Genomic DNA, 17,623 nt, shown 5'->3' on the forward strand with positions numbered 1-17,623 from the left:
AATAATCTGGCTCCAATACAGACCTCCGAGGGACACCACTTGTCACTGATGTGCATCAGGACCCTGAGCCATTGACCATCACCCTCTGGATGTGACCATCCAATCAATTCCTTATCCACCTATCTGTCCACCCATCAAATCCACCTCTCTCCAATTTAGAGAGAAAGATGTTGTGGGGGACCCTCCCAAAGGCTTTACAGAAGGCCATGAGAAGATCAAATCTTCCTTCAGGAGACATCCATCCAAAGTACTAAGCAAACTATTAAGGTCCATATTGGGACCAGTGTCCCAGGCTGAGTGATGCAGTTGACACACCTAAAGGATGAGGTGCCATCCAGAGGGACCTGGACAAGCTCGAGAAGTGGACCCTTGGGAATCTCATGAGTTTTAACAAGACCAAGTGCAAAGTGCTGCACTTGGGTCAGGGCAATCTCTTGTATCAATATGGGCCGGGGGATGAACAGATCAAGAGCAGCCCTGCTGAGAAGGACTTGGGGGTGCTGGTAGGATGAGAGGCTGGACATGAGCTGGGAGTATGCACTTGAAGCCTAGAAAACCAACCATATCCTGGGCTGCATCAAAAGAAGCGTGGCCAGCAGGTCGAGGGAAGTTATTCTGCCCTCTACTCTGTTGTAGTGAGACCCCACCTGGAGTGCTGCATCCAGTTCTCGGGTGCCCAGCACAGGAAGGACATCAACCTGTTGGAGCAAGTCCAGAGGAGGGCCACCAAGATGATTATAGGGATGGAGTACCTCTCCTATAAGGAAAGGTTAAGAGAATTGGGATTGTTCAGCTGCAAACAGAGAAGGCTTGGGGTGACCTAACTGTGGCCTTCCAACACCTGAAGGCAGCCTACAAGGAAGATGGAGAGAAATTATTTACAAGACCACATAGTGACAGGACAACAGGGAATAGTTCTAAATTGAAAGAGGATAATTTTAGATTAGAAGTTAATAAGAAATTCTTTACTGTGAGGGTGGTGAGGCACTGGAGTAGGTTGCCCAGAGAAGTTGTGGTTGCCCCATCCAGGAAGTTTTCAAGACCAGGTTGGACAGGACTCTGAGCAACCTAGTCTAGTAAAAGGTGTCCCTGCCCAGGCCAGGGGGTTGGAACTTGATGATTTTTAAGGTTCTTTCCAACCCTGGCCATTCTATGATTCTATGATTAGTTCTAAGATAGGGTGCATGATATTGCAAGCATCACAAAGGGATCTGGGTAAATTTCCAATATGTCTTCCTAACTGCTTTGTTATAGTGTGAATGCTTTAATCAGGGATATTTCCAGACTGCATCCACAAATGATTTGCAGAGATCACGTTATATCTGTGGGTGAATCAAATACAAAACGCCTTATGAAAAAATATGTCTAACACCACTAAGATAGAAGACATATTCACAGTAAGCAGTTAATGAAAATTCATTCTATTATACTTATTCTTGTCCACAGGCAGGCTTAGGCTTATTTTAAAAATGGAATATTCACCCCAAAAAAAGTTATTATATACACAGAGATAACATTTAGTTCACAGATTATAGCTGAAAAGCATGCTGAAAAGATTCATTGTCAAAAAATCAAGCTGCGTTTCTAATTTTCATTGAACACAACTTAGATTGTGATGCCTTACAATAATAATGGATGGCCTCTGAATGTTGAGAAAATACAAAGTGCTCTAAGTAATTTTTTACTTCTTCTGTGCTGAATCTTGCACAGCTGAGCCATTCATGGTCTCATTTCTAATTTAGGTTTTCACACATAGTGGTAATTACACTGATAAAGGGAGTACCAGTTGTTGTCTACCACTATCATTTATAGTTCATTTGGATCTATTAGGTCATCCTGTACACTGGAGATGAAGTCAAGTCACACTACATCAGCCACTGAAGATTTCCTGTGGTTTCATGGGGAGCACAGGGAGATTAATTGCTTCTGCTCCTCCTTCGGGACTGCTCTGAGTCGGAAAGGTCTCTACAGCTCCATCTGCTTTTTGCAACAATGTGATAACCAACTATAATCCTCAGATACTGAGGGAGTGTGAGGAGGTTCTTATCAAGCTGCTTTCATTAAATCATTAAACAGCAGTCCTGGCTAACCAGGAAGGTCCCAGCCTCCCGGAGGTTCACAAATGTGACACCAATCAACAGAAGGGCCAGAAGAAGGATCCAAGGAACTACAGGCCTGTCAGCCTGACCTCAGTGCTGGGAAAGGTCATGGAGTAGATCATCTTGAGTGTCATCACATGTCACATACAGGACAACCAGGGGATGAGGCCCAAGCAAGCATGACTGTATGACAGGCAGGTCCTGTTTCACCAACCTGATCTCCTGTGACAAAGTGGACCACTGAATGCATGAAGGAAAACTGTGGATATTGTCAAGCTGGAGTTCAGTAAAGTCTTTGACATTTCCTACATCATTCTCCTGGAGAAACTGGCTGCTTGTGGCTTGGGTGGATGCACTATTCACTGGATAAAAAAACAGATGGATGGCCAGGCCCAGAGAGTGGTGGTGAATGGAGTTACATTCAGCTTATGGTCAGTCACTGGTGGTACTCCCTGGGGCTCAGTATTTGGGCCAGTCCTGCTCACCTTCTTTACTGATGATCTTGACAAAGGGATTGAGTGCACTCTTAGCAATTTTGCAGACAACAAAATTGGATGAGAGTGTTGATCTGTGAGAGGGTAGGAAGGCTCTGCAGAGAAATCTGGACAGGATGGATCGATGGGCTGAGGACAACGGCATGAGGTTCAACAAGGCCAATTGCTGGGTCCTGCATTTGGGTCACAACAACCCTATGCAGCACTACAGGCTTGGAGAAGAGTGGCTGGAAAGCTGCCCAGTAGAAAAGGTCCCACAGTGCTGGTCGACAGATAGCTGAACATGATCCAGCAATGTGCCCAGGTGGCCAAGAAGGCCAATGGCCTCCTGACCTATATCAGCTATAGTGTGGCCAACAGGACTAGGGCAATGATCATCCCTGTACTAAACACTGGTGATGCCGCACCTTGAATCCTGTGTTCATTTCTGGGCCCCTCACTACAAAAAAGACGTCGAGGTGCTGGAGTGTTTCCAGAGAATGGCAATGAAGCTGGTAAAGGGTCTGGAGCACAAATATGATGGAGAGCAGCTGAGGGGGATGGGGTTATTTAGTCTGGAGAAAAGGAGGCTCAGGGGTGATCTTATGACTCTCTACAACTCCCTGAAATTAGGTCATAGCCAGGGATGTGTTAGTCTCTTCTTCCAGGTAACAAGCAATAGAACAAGAGGAAATGTTATCAAGCCAGGGGAGGTTTAGATTGAATATTAGGAAAAATTTCTTCACAAAAAGGGTTGTCAAGCTTTGGAACAGGCTGCCCAGGAAATTGTCTGAGTCACCATTCCTGGAAATGTTCCAAAAGCATCTAGATGTGGCACTTAGGGACATGGTTTAGTGGTCAACATGGCAGTGCTGTGATAACAATTGGATTTGATGATTTTAAAGGTCTTTTCCAACCTAAACTATATGATGATTCTATTTTATGATAATATGATAGAGTGGGAGACACAGCAGAGCAAGAAGGAGAGTGGTTCTGTACTTTCTGCCTCTGGAGATAATCATCACTACTCAAACATTTTTCACATTGGTATGTAAATATGAACTGACATCACCAGCATTGTGACACAGAGTCAAAACATCAGGAAAGGAAGCTACTGTGCAGGTAGAAATTCTATTTTAAATTATTCTTATGTGTGCATTTTGTTGTCTTGCTTTCAAATAATTTAATAAGTAATACAAATCAGAATATTTCATGTAAAATTCAGTAAGAAAAGAAGGCTGCATAAGAATTTGATGTCAAAATTGAAATCAGAGTTGTTATCCTCCCCCAGAGAGCTTGAAGAACTGCAGATTGTAAGGAATAGCCAATTTAACAGTGAACTTTTTGTGTTCTGCCAAACACACATATTTGCTTTCTCCCAAGACAGCTTAATAGCCTATGCCTAAATGTCTTTGCATTCAAAAGTATAAGACTAAGCACAGAAAATATTAGGCAAAAAGAGACTTTGGGGTTTTTTTAGAACACAAGGAACACAGGAAACCAAGTGCTAGCAGGAAGGTCCTCCTCCAGCTTGTAAAACCACTTTAGTTTCAGTTCGTATTGGCTACTCTACCAACAGTAATCATATCATTAATTACATTAATTCTAATACTTAGAGTAGCTGGTGTAATAAGACCACAGCACTTGCTACCTCCTTATTAGGTGCTTTGGTGAATAGCTTAGACCTCAGGCAACACCTGTTAAAATGTGAAGCATTCTATTAACGTACCAGGTAATTGACATGCTCTGTCTTTGTAAGAGCACCAGGGCATATTTTAGCCAATACTAATCTTAAAAATCCATCCTAACACACATGGTTCCTCAAGGACTTTATCCTAAACCCATGAAGAAGAACCAGAAAAAAGAAACAGGAGCATCAAAACCACCCTCTGGCTCAGAATTCAAATTCCACTCACTCAGACTCTGAAAGACCCCCGCAAGAAGATGTTGCAAAAAAGAGTTCAAAGACCTCTACGTAAGCCAACTTAAGGTTAATTTGCTGCTGCTCAAGACTCCTGCTGATCAAAAATAATTAAAGGTGGGCTTCAAGCATGAGGTTTAATAACATTTCCGCATAATTTAGTTAGCATTAACAAGGATAATGGGATATTCATCATATCAACAGACATGTCAAATTGTGTTGAAATCCTATTAATTCCTGGCCTCAGTTTCTCCCTCTGGCCATAACTGACAGTGCATGAATACATGCTTTATATGCAAAAGACTGACTGATTTCAAAAGGAGAGAGCCTTTCTTGAATTTTCTCTTTTCTAAGATCCAGTATATTCTCTCATCACCTAAACCTGTATTTTCTTTCCTTGTTAATCCCTCTAACTAACTGCTCACTTCATCTCATCTGCTTTTTGTATATTTGTAATCAAGTAATCACTAATATTCTTCATTCCTTTGCTCATGGAGACATTTTCATGACTTGATAATTCAATACTTGTCAATTATTTTTAGCTGTCAACAACTACCTCATATAGTATTTAGAATCTCGGTCATCTATTTTTAAAATACAGCACTAAATGCTGTTTCTTGTCTCTTTTTCTTTCACAGCATAACTGTAACTTTCAAAGTAGGCAAGATATTGGATGTGCTATTCATTATCACTGATAATTACAGACTAATTACATTCTTTGAATGACTAGTTTCTTTATAATGACATATAGGAAAATATTGATTGCAATTTTCCTCAGCATGCAGGAACAATATGAAAAAGTTGTGAATGCCATCACCTAGTTATGGCACACAACAAAAAGAAAAGCTCAGTATTGATACCAGTTCGCTATACACATTTGACTAATCTTTTCTAATCCTTTTTGCAGTTTAATTTTCTAGCTAAGTGGCTCTGAGACATCAAAATTGCGGCAATTTCTCTGAAAAAAATAAGTATTTTATGCTGATTCTACATTTTATACAATGCCACAAAATAATAACAACAATTTCTCTGAAGAATAAACATCTGATAGGAGTATGAAAATGTAGTGAGATTGTGTTAAAACCACAGACTCCCAGAGGAATAGTTCCGCTTCTCAGTGAGGAAAGGTGAACAATGTGGCTATTGCTGCAACTTGCCATCACACTGACTAATCCTGAAACATTTACCACTTTTCCCACATCATGAATACAGTTTGAAAACCCTTTACCAGGCAGTGCCAATGAACAGGTTTTTAGCCCAAATCTATTTTCAACATAAACTCTGGAGGAACCGTAAACATATAATGAAGTTATATTCCTGCTTCAGGTGCAGATTCCAGTTGTACATACTGTGTGTTACAGAGCTGTCACTAGATGTTCTGCATTAGCTTTTTGGTGCAAGTCAGGACTGCTCACTGAAGTGGATCAGTCAGAGCCACTTCTCACCCTTGGGCTCCCATCATGGACAAGTGCAAAGTGTGCAGAATGGGCCCCCTTTTGACCAAAACAAAGCCAGAAAGATATTCTTCCATGCACATGGAATGTACTCCAACTGCTGATGGGCCACAGGCTTAGTCTAAAGCTAGCCTGAGTCAAATGACTGAAAACAATTCTGCGTGAATATCAGGTTGTCAGCCAATAAGAGTTTTACCATGCAGCACCACTGTGCCCTACCTGCTAATATAGACATCCCCTAACCATCTCCTTAGACAAAGACTCTAGCTGTGTATCTAGTATAAAAAAAAAGTAATAAAGCTTTTTAGAGTTTTAAGTGTTTACTTTCAATTGCTCACGAATTGAGAAGTGACACAAGAAAAGCAACAATGTTATTTGTTCTGTATTGTTTACAGCATTAATGTTGATCACAAAGTGGCAATTTAGCTCTTATATTGCAGTATTCCCAGCAGATATATTAATACCAGGTTTTCATCTTAAAAGACAGACAAACTACAAGTTGCCTTTTGATCTGATTCAAATGGGAAACATACATTCACTTGCTATCTTCAACAAAGATCTCAGAAGTATCTTTAAGTGCAAAAAGAACGTGATTGCAAATTTTCTTGAAATGAATGAACATATTTCCTTTTTAGGGAAAAAAAGTCATAGTTAATCCTCCATACATTTCTCATATTTTTTTTTGTGTGTGTCTGTAGTTCTGTCCTGTCCACATTGCAAGCAGGTTATTTCAAAGAAAGACTTAGCAAGTTCAGGGAGTGAAAATATACGGAATCTGATAGGACTGCAGCCTAAAAAGTCCCTTATTATTCTCCAGATACACACTGAATAAAAGTAGAGAAAACATGACCTTAAGTGAGGAAGTCTTTTGAGTCACTGCAACCCACCAAGAGGAAAAGGAAGAAGTAAAGAGTATTTTTCATTTACTCACAGAAGCACAGTTGGGCTAATAATAGCAATATGTGATCACTAGGATAGTTTGCTACAGACATAAATCAGTATTCACTGCTTGATGGCTGCCCTGTGTTTGGAGGATTTTGTTAACAAGGGACACTATTGTCCCACTCTTATGCTTCAAACCACAGAGGATTTAAAAGGTGTCTTTTTAGGACCCTGTAAGAGTCCTAGCAGACTGATTTCTGTAATTTCTGTGATCAAAAAAATAGCCTGAGAATTATGACAAATGGAGCTTTCTAGGCTAAATACCTCACTGATCTCTCCTTCTTTTGTATATGTTGCCTTTGATCCCTGTCAATGCAGACTTGACCACCTGAGACAGAGAAGGAAAGTAATATATTCAACAACATCCCTAAAGGGGTAAAGAAAGCAACTGTGTCCTTCTTTTTAATTTTCTTTTTATTGTAAACTACCCTTTTGAAATGATTCATTCATAAACCAACAATCCAGACCAGGTTGCTGGTTTAATACAGAATAGATTTAGAGTGGAGTGTTTTCTGAACTTAGCTATAAAATCTATACATTTAAATAGCCCTAAGTAAAGACAGTGAAGGTGACCTGGTTCATTAGTTTTTCTGTTCCTGTAACAAAATGAAATTTCAAAATACAGTCTCTGCTTTACTTTTAGCTAATATTTGCTTGTCAGAGGAAATATCACTTTTTATATTTTATCCCCTGCTTTTCAGTTATAATTATCTGGGCTCTAAGTCTTGTGCATCAAATTATGGTAATGAAAATATATTCAACTAGAAAACCCTTAACAAATTATGGACACAGATAGCATTAGCATCAACACTTTAAATGTTACTTCCACATATCTTGTCGTGTGGGCCTGGTGTAACTTTGTAATATTTCAACAATATTAAATAAAGAATAAATGAAGATTCTCAAAGGAAAGTGTTAATTGTACATAACTAGATGGAGCAGTGTGGGTACACTTCCTGAAGTTTTTAACAGTCCTCTGCAAAGGTATGTTTCTCCATTATTTATACCAAACTGTGTCTGTTGGATAAATAAATTGATGGAAGTTGCTTCTGGTACCAGCAGCTGGTGTTCATAAACTAATTCCCCAAAAATGTTTTTGGTTGCCCATACATACAAAATTATCTAAAATGGGAGTGAAGGGGAAAGCTAATTTAATTATGAAAAAAAAATTATTTTAAAAGTTTCTGGTTTTAAGCACAGACTTAAATTACAGCATTCACTGTGCAAAATAAAATCAATCCAGCTACACAAAAAAGCAGGAGAAAAAAAAAATCCTCCCTGTCAGTCCTTCAGTTTTTTTATATTTTTGTCACTGCACATACAAGTGTGTGCCAATGGCAGTCCTGTATTTTCACAATATAAAAGGAACTGTCTGAAACTGAGTATCAAAAGAAGAGGTGCTGAAACAAAATGGAAAATCAAATGGTGACTGTTCACTATTACTGAAAAATCTTAAATTAAGCGTTCTGAAGGAACTTAAGAATGAAACAAATGAGCTACTGGCAAGAATATATAGCGTCTCAGAGTGAACTTCTCTGCTGTCTGGAATTCAGGAAAAGTTTTTCCCAGCTTTAATATAGCACAACTGTTATGTTTGGCATTTGCTATTCCCATAACCTAACTTCAATTCCAGAGCAAAAACCATGTGAAATTACAGTAAAAGATACACTTAAGAAATTCATTGAGGGGTAAAAATTAAATATACAACTACAGTGGCTTCTACAAGGAATAAGAAAGCCTTGTGTTTCACTGTTTTTTAAGAATTTTTAAGTGTGACAACAGCATAGCAGATGAAGGAAAAACAGTTAGTTTAGTAGGATGTTCTAAAACCTTGTGACAAATTTTCTCAATGAAATCAAGCTGTAAAGTAATGAAACTATCTAAGAAAAACCTAAATTTTTACAAACAAATGATAGGCTTTCAAGATGAAAACTTACACTGGTGTACTCTGAGAGAGCCGAACTGTCTTGCCTTGTATTTCTAAATAACTGTAAAATGGCTTTATAATGAAATTACTAAATTTTCAGATTTAGTTCTGTTCTGCAATCTTTAAATGGAATTAATATATTCTTCAACTGTAACACAGAACTTAACTTGAATTAGCAGAATATTTCCCCATCTTCCTTTTCCTTCCTATTGCCAGCATTGACTCATCTCCTCACATGCATTAGTCAAAGACATGTCAAACTCCTGCCATGTACCAAGCACATTTCCATTATATTGCTCTGTTGCTTGGTTCAGTGTAATCTAGCATGAGACTAAAACAGGCGCAATACCTTAGGAGAAAGACAGAGTTCAATGCAAAACCCTGTCAGATGTCTAGGTAAGTGCTCAGATGCTGTGAGAAATCTCATGCATACTATAACTCAATTCCAAGAGTTTTAACATATGAGTCCATATTTACATTTATCGGACATAAAAAATTCAGCTATAACTAGGTAGTGGCTGTCTGTTCCCTTCTCTGACATTCTTCACTACTTTCTATGCTTACTTTTATGCTTGTTCACTTGTTAAACACAGTCTTGATTTAAACTTGATCCTGCAGATACATCTTCAAGATAGAACTCCATTAATTTTTATGTCTCTCTGCTTAGGCAGAGGTCTAGTGTCAGTGATAAAGTTTCTTTAGTAAGCTCTCCATAGAACTCTATCTCTTATAACAAATCTATAATGTAACAAGAACGTAGAAGTTATTTTAGCATAAATATCATGTGAATCAAGGAAAATATACGCTTTGATTGTAATCTAAAAAATGGCTTATATCAGTCTCTTTCTATATTTATTCACATTTCTGTATATGATCTTCCCCATGGACTATCTTGTTGTGAAGCTGAAAGTACAATATATGGCAACTTTGGCAAAGGACTAGCACTAGATTTACATTTCTGCTCCTGGATCCAAATAGTACTTCAACTGATACACAAAGAATTTCTCTGAAATAGTCAGAGCACTGTTGAGAATGCATATGATACGAACTGCTTTACAAAAACTGCTATAATATGCTTTCCAGACCGAGGAAGCAATTTGTTTTGCTTAGTGGGCATCTGAACTCCAAGCTCAGAATTTATCAAAACCCACTTTCAATGGAAATAAACATGCTTTGGAGTGACTGTGTGAACTATTCTGCCAGTACAAATAGCTTTCTGGCATCCCCTCAAGGCAAAGAATTGAGCCAAAGACATTAACTGTACTCTGTGATACAGAGTACAAGATAGGATGAAACTTGACTTATGGTGAAAGCACCACTTTGCTTTGCCTTTCATGCTTTTCTCTTTTTGATATGACTTTTCCGGTTTTATTTTCACTTCTTTCTTACATTTCATAAATAAAAGGTTCAAGTGCTCGTATTTCTTAACATGTTTTTAGAGAGGTACCTACAGCACAAGTAAAGGTTGTATCCAACACTAGATCCAAAAAAAATAGCCTCATCATCTACTTTCCATTTAGGCATTTGTCCCAATTTGTAACTTCAAAACTGTTAATTGACGTTTTCACAGCCACAGAAAGGCTGTCAGAGTGCTGCAGTTTGTACCAGATGTATAATACATATTAACACACGCAGGATCACCCTCGAGGAAAAAAGGCAACGCAGAAAGAACCGTGTATTGCAGAATACACCATCTAAGGAGTCTTTCTGCTGTGCCTGTTGCAATCGGATTTGTCTGTCACGTATTGGCCTCATAAGCCACCAGCGTGCCTGCAGCAAATGTGGATAGAGCCTTCCCAAATCTTCGTTCGCGAAGCCTAGCCATGATAATACATATTGCAGGAGAATAGCCCCCAAGGAGAGCATTCAGTACCCTAATCACCATGCTCAGTATCCCCACCCATTTGTCTCTTTTAATACTTAGAGTAGCTGAATCAAGGAGAAATAGATATAACTGTACTCCCTCCAACTCTTTGAAACACCCTGTAAAGGAACCCCTGGTGTAGTCTCTGGCAAGGTCAGACATCTCCATTGAAACTCCTACTCAAAATGAGACTGCAAATCTTCTCCCATTTCTTTTTCTCTAATTCCTTGCATGTTTCCTTTGTGTGAGTTTCCTGCTTACCTCCAGAAAACAGAATAAATTTGTTAATTTTAAGCAAAGCTCTGGGAGCTATTGCCTTCCCAGCCAGCACAATCCAAATGTCTGCTGGACCTCCTAGGAGCTGCTTTTGTTCTTGCCCCAACGTGCCTGTAAGCAAAAGCACACACTCCAGGTTTTCTCCAGAATGCAGTCAGCAGTTTTCTAGGTTGAAGGCTTGGTCCTAAAAGCCATGAAAACCTTGCAATACAGACACAGTCTACAATGTTAAGTCTCACCAAACATAAACATCCAACTCCCATCACCCTCTAATTTAAGCTTCTCACTTCTGTACTATCTTTTTTCTTTTCCCTGTAACTTAGCAGCAACTTAAAAGGCATCCTCTACTTTGCCAGAGCTCTGTTTAACTCTTACACTTAGGAAATTGTAGTAGCTGAACTGTCAGGAAATTTAAACCAGAAAAAAGATACTCTGAAGCCAGGAGGAATCTGTCAGTTTTCACCTGCAGAGGAAGTAGCTTTTGCTCCCTAGTCCCTCCATTATCAATGAGAATACAGGGCAAGGTAATTATGCATTTTGTGCCTAATGGTTCAGTGCTATTTATAACAAGGATTTCCAGAAATAAAAGGAATCTCTCTTCCATAACTCTGGGGAGCTCTGCTCAGTATTTAACTGGGATAGCCTACTTCATTTTCAGCCTCTGGCCTAATCTTAAGTATTTTGCTAATCCTTCTTAATTTAAATTTAATTCAGTCTTGTTGGAGGCAGATCGGAAGAATGGAAGAAATATGAGGCGTGGAGAAAAATATACAATCCTTAAATAAGACAACAACACCGAGTTGGACTTTACTATGCTGGATTTGACTTTATCATACCGGACTGGACACAAATACATTGGATATGACATTTCCCGGTTTAGACAGTTGTACCCCAGTTTTTCCCAGTTTGATAATGTATGGTTGTATGTACCCTCAGTTGAAATGTACCCTTGGTTGTTGTTTTAAAATTTTGTCCTCCATGTTGTCTTCCCCATCCCCTCACAGTTTTCCCGCCTTTTCCCTGTTTTCCCGCTCCTCTGCCTGCCATTGGTTGAGGTTTGGTGCAGTGCAGAGGTAGCTACCATTGGCCCGTTCCCCTGGATACACCCAATCTCCTCCCCCTCGCACCCAGCTATCCAATCTCCTGAACGCCTAAGCTGTCCGTCCCATGCTCCTCCCTAACCCAATCTCCACCCCTGAGTTAAATCTATATAAGTCGCTGTTATGCTAATAAAGTTGGCATTGCTTCCCTCACCTCTACCGTGCTCCGAACCCTTATTTAGCGGTGCCCGATCCTCACCCCATATCCCAGCGAGCCGTGGCAAGTGGCGCCCAACGTGGGGCACGGTTGAGGTCTCCTATATTAGGAGAACTCCCGTGCTACTACTTGGGATCAAGAGTCTTCAGGAGAGAAGACTGCTCCGCCGGCTCCCCTCTGCGCAGCTGACAGTTGCGGATTTTGGAAAATCGCGCGGACTGCACACCTCTGAAGGTGAGCCGCAGAAGGGCATTCCATACACCTCACCCCATCTCCACCACCCCAATACTTACAAACAAAAAAGGGAGGAATTACATCTGATAGTGTGCTAAGCCATTTAACATCATGGGGCTCACACTGTCCACCTCCCAAAAATACGTATACCGGCGCCTTAAAGACTTTGTCATCGAGCACGGCCATCCTCTAGACAAAAAGTCCGCCAAAGCCCTAGCCAGATGGCTAGACCTTCAAGGTCTAGTCATAGCAGATGACATCACGCTAGAAAAATGGCAGGATTTGGGTTTTAATTTATGGCGCGACTCTGAAAAAGGCGTCCGGCTGGCTAAACAAGCCTTGATAGCGTGGAGGCTAATTCTGATGGTGCTACAGCACCAAATGATGAATAAGAACGCCAGCCTCCCCTCAGAAAAACCACAAGACACCGCACACGACACAGCAGACAACGGCAAAGACACAGACAGGGACACTCAAGATGGCGGGCGGGACAAGGACACTGACAGCTCGTCCCAAAATGGCGGGAAGGCGCGAAGAGGGAAAAAGCGGCGAACACGAAATGGCGTCGAGGAGGAGGGACCCCGGGACCGCCCACGAGGGGAGGGGGAGGGCGAAGAGCGCGGGAAGTCAGCGCGGGAAAAGAAGAGGCGGGCTCCCATGGCACCACCCATCGAGCCGCCCCATTCTCCTCCCACACGTGGCGCGAGAAGTCCCTCCCCCAATTCGTCCACCGACACGCCCACTTCCGCCTCTCCCGTCTCCTCCCCTGATGTGTCACCTGTCAGGAGGAAGCAGGAAGTTGTGGGCGGGGCTAGGGCAAAGGCCACTTCCTCCCATAACAAATATGGCCGCGCCCATAGGCCGACTAACACCGAGGCCTACCCCGCCTGCCGCCGTAAAGGCATAGACTATGAATGGGTACAACATTCACCGGAGAGGCAACCCTCGGTGCCAGACATTTGGGAAACCTTCCGGGAGGAGGCCGCCCGTGAGAAAGATGTAGAAATCTTAAGGGCCTTCCCGGTGTACTACGAGGAAGGGAAGCCCCCCGAGTGGCGGCCTGTATCGTACCCAATGCTCAAAGACATTAAAAAAGCCATCGTGGAATATGGACTGGGGGCCCCCTTCACCATCGGTCTCCTAGAATCCTTCTTTCTCGCTTACACCTTAATCCCATTTGACATCCGAAAAGTGATTGGGGGGTTATTCACTACTGTACAAGCTTCAGTGTTTGAGGCCGAATGGAAAAAGAGAATTGTAACATACGTGTCAGAAAAAATGGAAAGAAGGGGGATACCCCATGGACAGGCTGTAGACATGCTTTATGGGCAGGGGAATTATACCAGTAGAGGGGATCAAACCAGATTGGACCCTAAATTGTTAAATGTCACGAAAGAATTGGCTTTAGAGGCTGTGAGGAAGGTGGCAGATGCTTATGTGCAGACGCCATCTTTCACACTGATTAATCAGGGAGTGAAAGAGCCGTTTGTTGATTTCATTACAAGGCTCAAAGAGGCTATTGCGCGGCAAGTCGATCAAAAGGAAAGCCAAGACATTCTGTTTAATAAATTAGTGATAGAAAAAGCAAATGAAGACTGCCAGCGAATTTTAAAAATGTTAAAAGATCCCTCTCTACTGGAGATGATAGAGGCGTGTAAAAACGTTGGTTCCAGTGCCCATAAAGCACGGATAATGGCTGCTGCCATGTCCGGTCCACAACACTGTTTTGGTTGTGGTGAGAAGGGGCATTTTAAAAAACATTGTCCCAAATTTCGATCTGAACCTGACTTACCTTCAACTCTGTGTCGTAGGTGTGGGAAAGGGCGCCACTGGACCTCAAGTTGTAGGTCCAAGACCAATATTAACGGTGAGCCCCTTCCCCCCAAAGGGTCACCAAACCTCAGGAAAAAGGTAACCTTCTCATCCATGCCGGACCTGAGGGACTGCTCATGTGAACACTCGGGAAACGGGGAACTGAGCGCCCGGGGGGGCGCGACGATACAAGTAGCCCCCCATTCCATCCTGCGCCAAACCCAGCGCCCAGCTACCCCGTAATTCAGTTACCTCCACCCGACCCTGTCCCGGTGCGGGAACAGTGTCGACCCCTGAACTGGGTTATATTAAAGGTAGTCCACCCATCGACACACTTGAGCTCATATGAGCAGTTAGCTCGGGTCGTTCCATCAGCCCCGGTTGACCCTGACTTGACTTATTTAATCACGTCGCACTTTTCCGCGGTCGGCAAGGGCATAGTGGTAATTCCCACCCTCCTGACGGGCTTGACCCATTCCAATATCGCTGTATGTTTAACTGTACATCTTCCACCCGTACAGCTTGAGGACGGTTTCCCGGTGGCGAAGATGGTCTCCACCGAAGACCTGCTCTGCGTGCTTTCGGAGGACGAGGAGCGGAGACAAGAATCCAAAGAGGAGGTCTATTGGACCACAACTGTTAAAATGTCTCGCCCTCTCCTAACGTGTTATCTTTATTTCTCTCAGCCTAGAAAGCCGCAGCGGGTCAAGGTGGAGGGCCTGCTCGACACCGGGGCCGATGTCAGCATAATCGCCACCAAGGACTGGCCACACGGGTGGCCCACACAAACAACACACGTACGGGTCAGCGGTGTTGGGGAGGTTCAACACCCTGTCAGGAGCAAAGAGGTGGTAACTGTGTACGGGCCAGAGGGCAGACCGGCAACCATCCAACCGTACGTATTACATCTCCCATTTACACTTTGGGGTCGGGACGCCATGGAACAGTGGGAGCTCACATTGGGCACCCTGTCTCCCGAACAAAATTTTTAGGAGGGGTCACTGAAGTACAGCAGCTCCCCAGACTGAGCTGGAAAACTGATACACCAGTCTGGGTCGATCAGTGGCCCCTACCCACAAAAAAGCTGCAAATTCTTAACGATTTGGTTGATTCGGAACTTGAAAAGGGGCACTTGGAGTCTTCCACCAGTCCCTGGAACACTCCAGTGTTCATAATCCAAAAATCCTCAGGTTCCTGGAGATTTCTCCAGGACCTGCGCAAGGTAAATGAAGTCCTTGAGCCAATGGGGGCCCTCCAGCAGGGAATGCCTTCACCATCTATGCTCCCTGCTGAATGGCCTCTAGTGGTCGTTGATATTAAGGACTGTTTTTTTCATATATATTTGAATCCGGCTGATTCGGCAAAATTTGCATTTTCGGTCCCGGCAGTCAACGCTTGTGAACCTCACCGCAGGTTCCAGTGGCGCGTGCTTCCTCAGGGGATGAAAAATTCCCCAACACTCTGCCAAATGTTCGTGGCAGAAGTGTTGAGGCCAATTAGACAGAAACACCCACAGTCAATCATCTTCCATTATATGGATGATGTATTGATCTGTGCAAAAACTCAATTGGCGGTAGATGAAACACTAAATTGTGCAATTTCGGCGCTAAAACAGAAAGGATTGGAGATATCCCCTGAAAAGATACAGAAGGAAGCACCCTGGAGATATCTTGGACTTCAAATTACAAGCAGAGCCATAAGGCCACAGCAGATTGAGATTAACAAGAAAGTCCATACTTTAAACGATCTCCAGAAACTACTGGGAGCCATCAATTGGATCAGGCCTGTGTTGGGGATCACAACCGGGGACTTGCATCCCCTATTTGAGCTGCTGAAGGGTGACGCCGATCTGTCCTCTCCCCGAACTCTAACAGCAGAAGCCCTCCAATCCCTTACCACCGTGGAAAAGAAAATTTCACAGAGACAGACATGTAGGAGGATGGAGGGACTGCCATCCTCCTTAATAATTCTAAGAGAGCAACGACAACCTTTGGCCCTCCTGGGCCAATTCACAATCGATAATAAGGACTTTTGCTTATGGGAGTGGATGTTCCTCCCTCATCAATTCGGTCGTACCATCACCACTATCGCAGAAATGATTGGCAAAATAACATTTAAAGGCCGCACTAGGTGTCTAGAGCTCAGTGGAGAGGAGCCAAATTTCATTTATCTTCCACTGACCTCTGAACACCTAGATCAACTGTTGCAGACCTCCATCGACTTCCAAATCGCCATCGGGGGCTACCCGGGGGAAATTCGGCTACATCTCCCGGCGTGCCCGTTCATACAAAGGTTGGCTCCGATTCCAATCAGATTAAGAATTATGCAATCAGTAACCCCAATCAAAAATGCAAAAACAGTTTTTACCGATGGCTCGGGGAGAACCGGAAATGCGGTAATAGTTTGGAAAGAAAACGAAAATTGGCAACAAGATATTCATAAAGTACAGGGTTCTCCTCAGATCGTGGAACTCTCAGCAGTTGTGCGGGCTTTCCAAATTTTTAGTGGTGAGCCAATAAATATAATCTCGGATTCGGCCTACGTAGTGGGTGTGGTGAAACGAATTGAAAATTCATACCTAAAAGATGTATCTAATCGGGCTCTGTTTGAATTGTTAACTAAATTGCTATTCCTCGTAGAACGAAGACAATTTGACTACTATATCGTCCACACCCGCTCTCACACCACCCTACCAGGTCCTGTGGCGGAGGGGAACCGGATTGCCGACCATCTGGCAGGTATAGCTGTGACCCCTAATCTTTATCAACAGGCGAAACTCTCACATGATTTTTTCCACCAGAATGCGCGGTCGCTGCAGAAGCAATTTGGCTTGAAATTGGCACAAGCAAAAGAAATCCTCAAAACGTGCGCTGACTGCCAGTCATTCGCACCAGTCGCTCCCGAAGGAACAAACCCTAGAGGGTTGTCACCTTTGGAAATATGGCAGTCAGACGTCACACATGTGGCTGAATTCGGCAAATTAAAATATGTACATGTGTCTATAGACACGTTTTCAAAAATGATTGTGGCCACCGCACATCCTGGAGAGAGGAGTAGTCATGTCAAAAAACACTTCCTGTCTGCATTCGCGAGGATGGGCGTTCCAAAACAAATAAAAACAGATAATGGGTCCTCCTACGTGTCTGCAGACACGAAGAAGTTTTTTGAGCAGTGGGGGATACAGCATACCACAGGTATTCCCCATAATCCCACAGGACAGGGTATAGTGGAGCGAGCACATCAGAATATAAAAAATCTGCTCAAAAAACAAAAAGGGGGGAGTATTGGCCTGTCCCCCCAAGAGAAACTGGAGAAAGTGATGTATGTTCTCAACTTTCTCAATATGATGGAGGAACCTGAAACT

Source organism: Pipra filicauda, unplaced genomic scaffold (assembly GCF_003945595.2).
Source record: "Pipra filicauda isolate LSUMZ 115617 unplaced genomic scaffold, ASM394559v2 scaffold4_size7858003_pilon, whole genome shotgun sequence".
Taxonomy (NCBI): Eukaryota; Metazoa; Chordata; class Aves; order Passeriformes; family Pipridae; genus Pipra; species Pipra filicauda.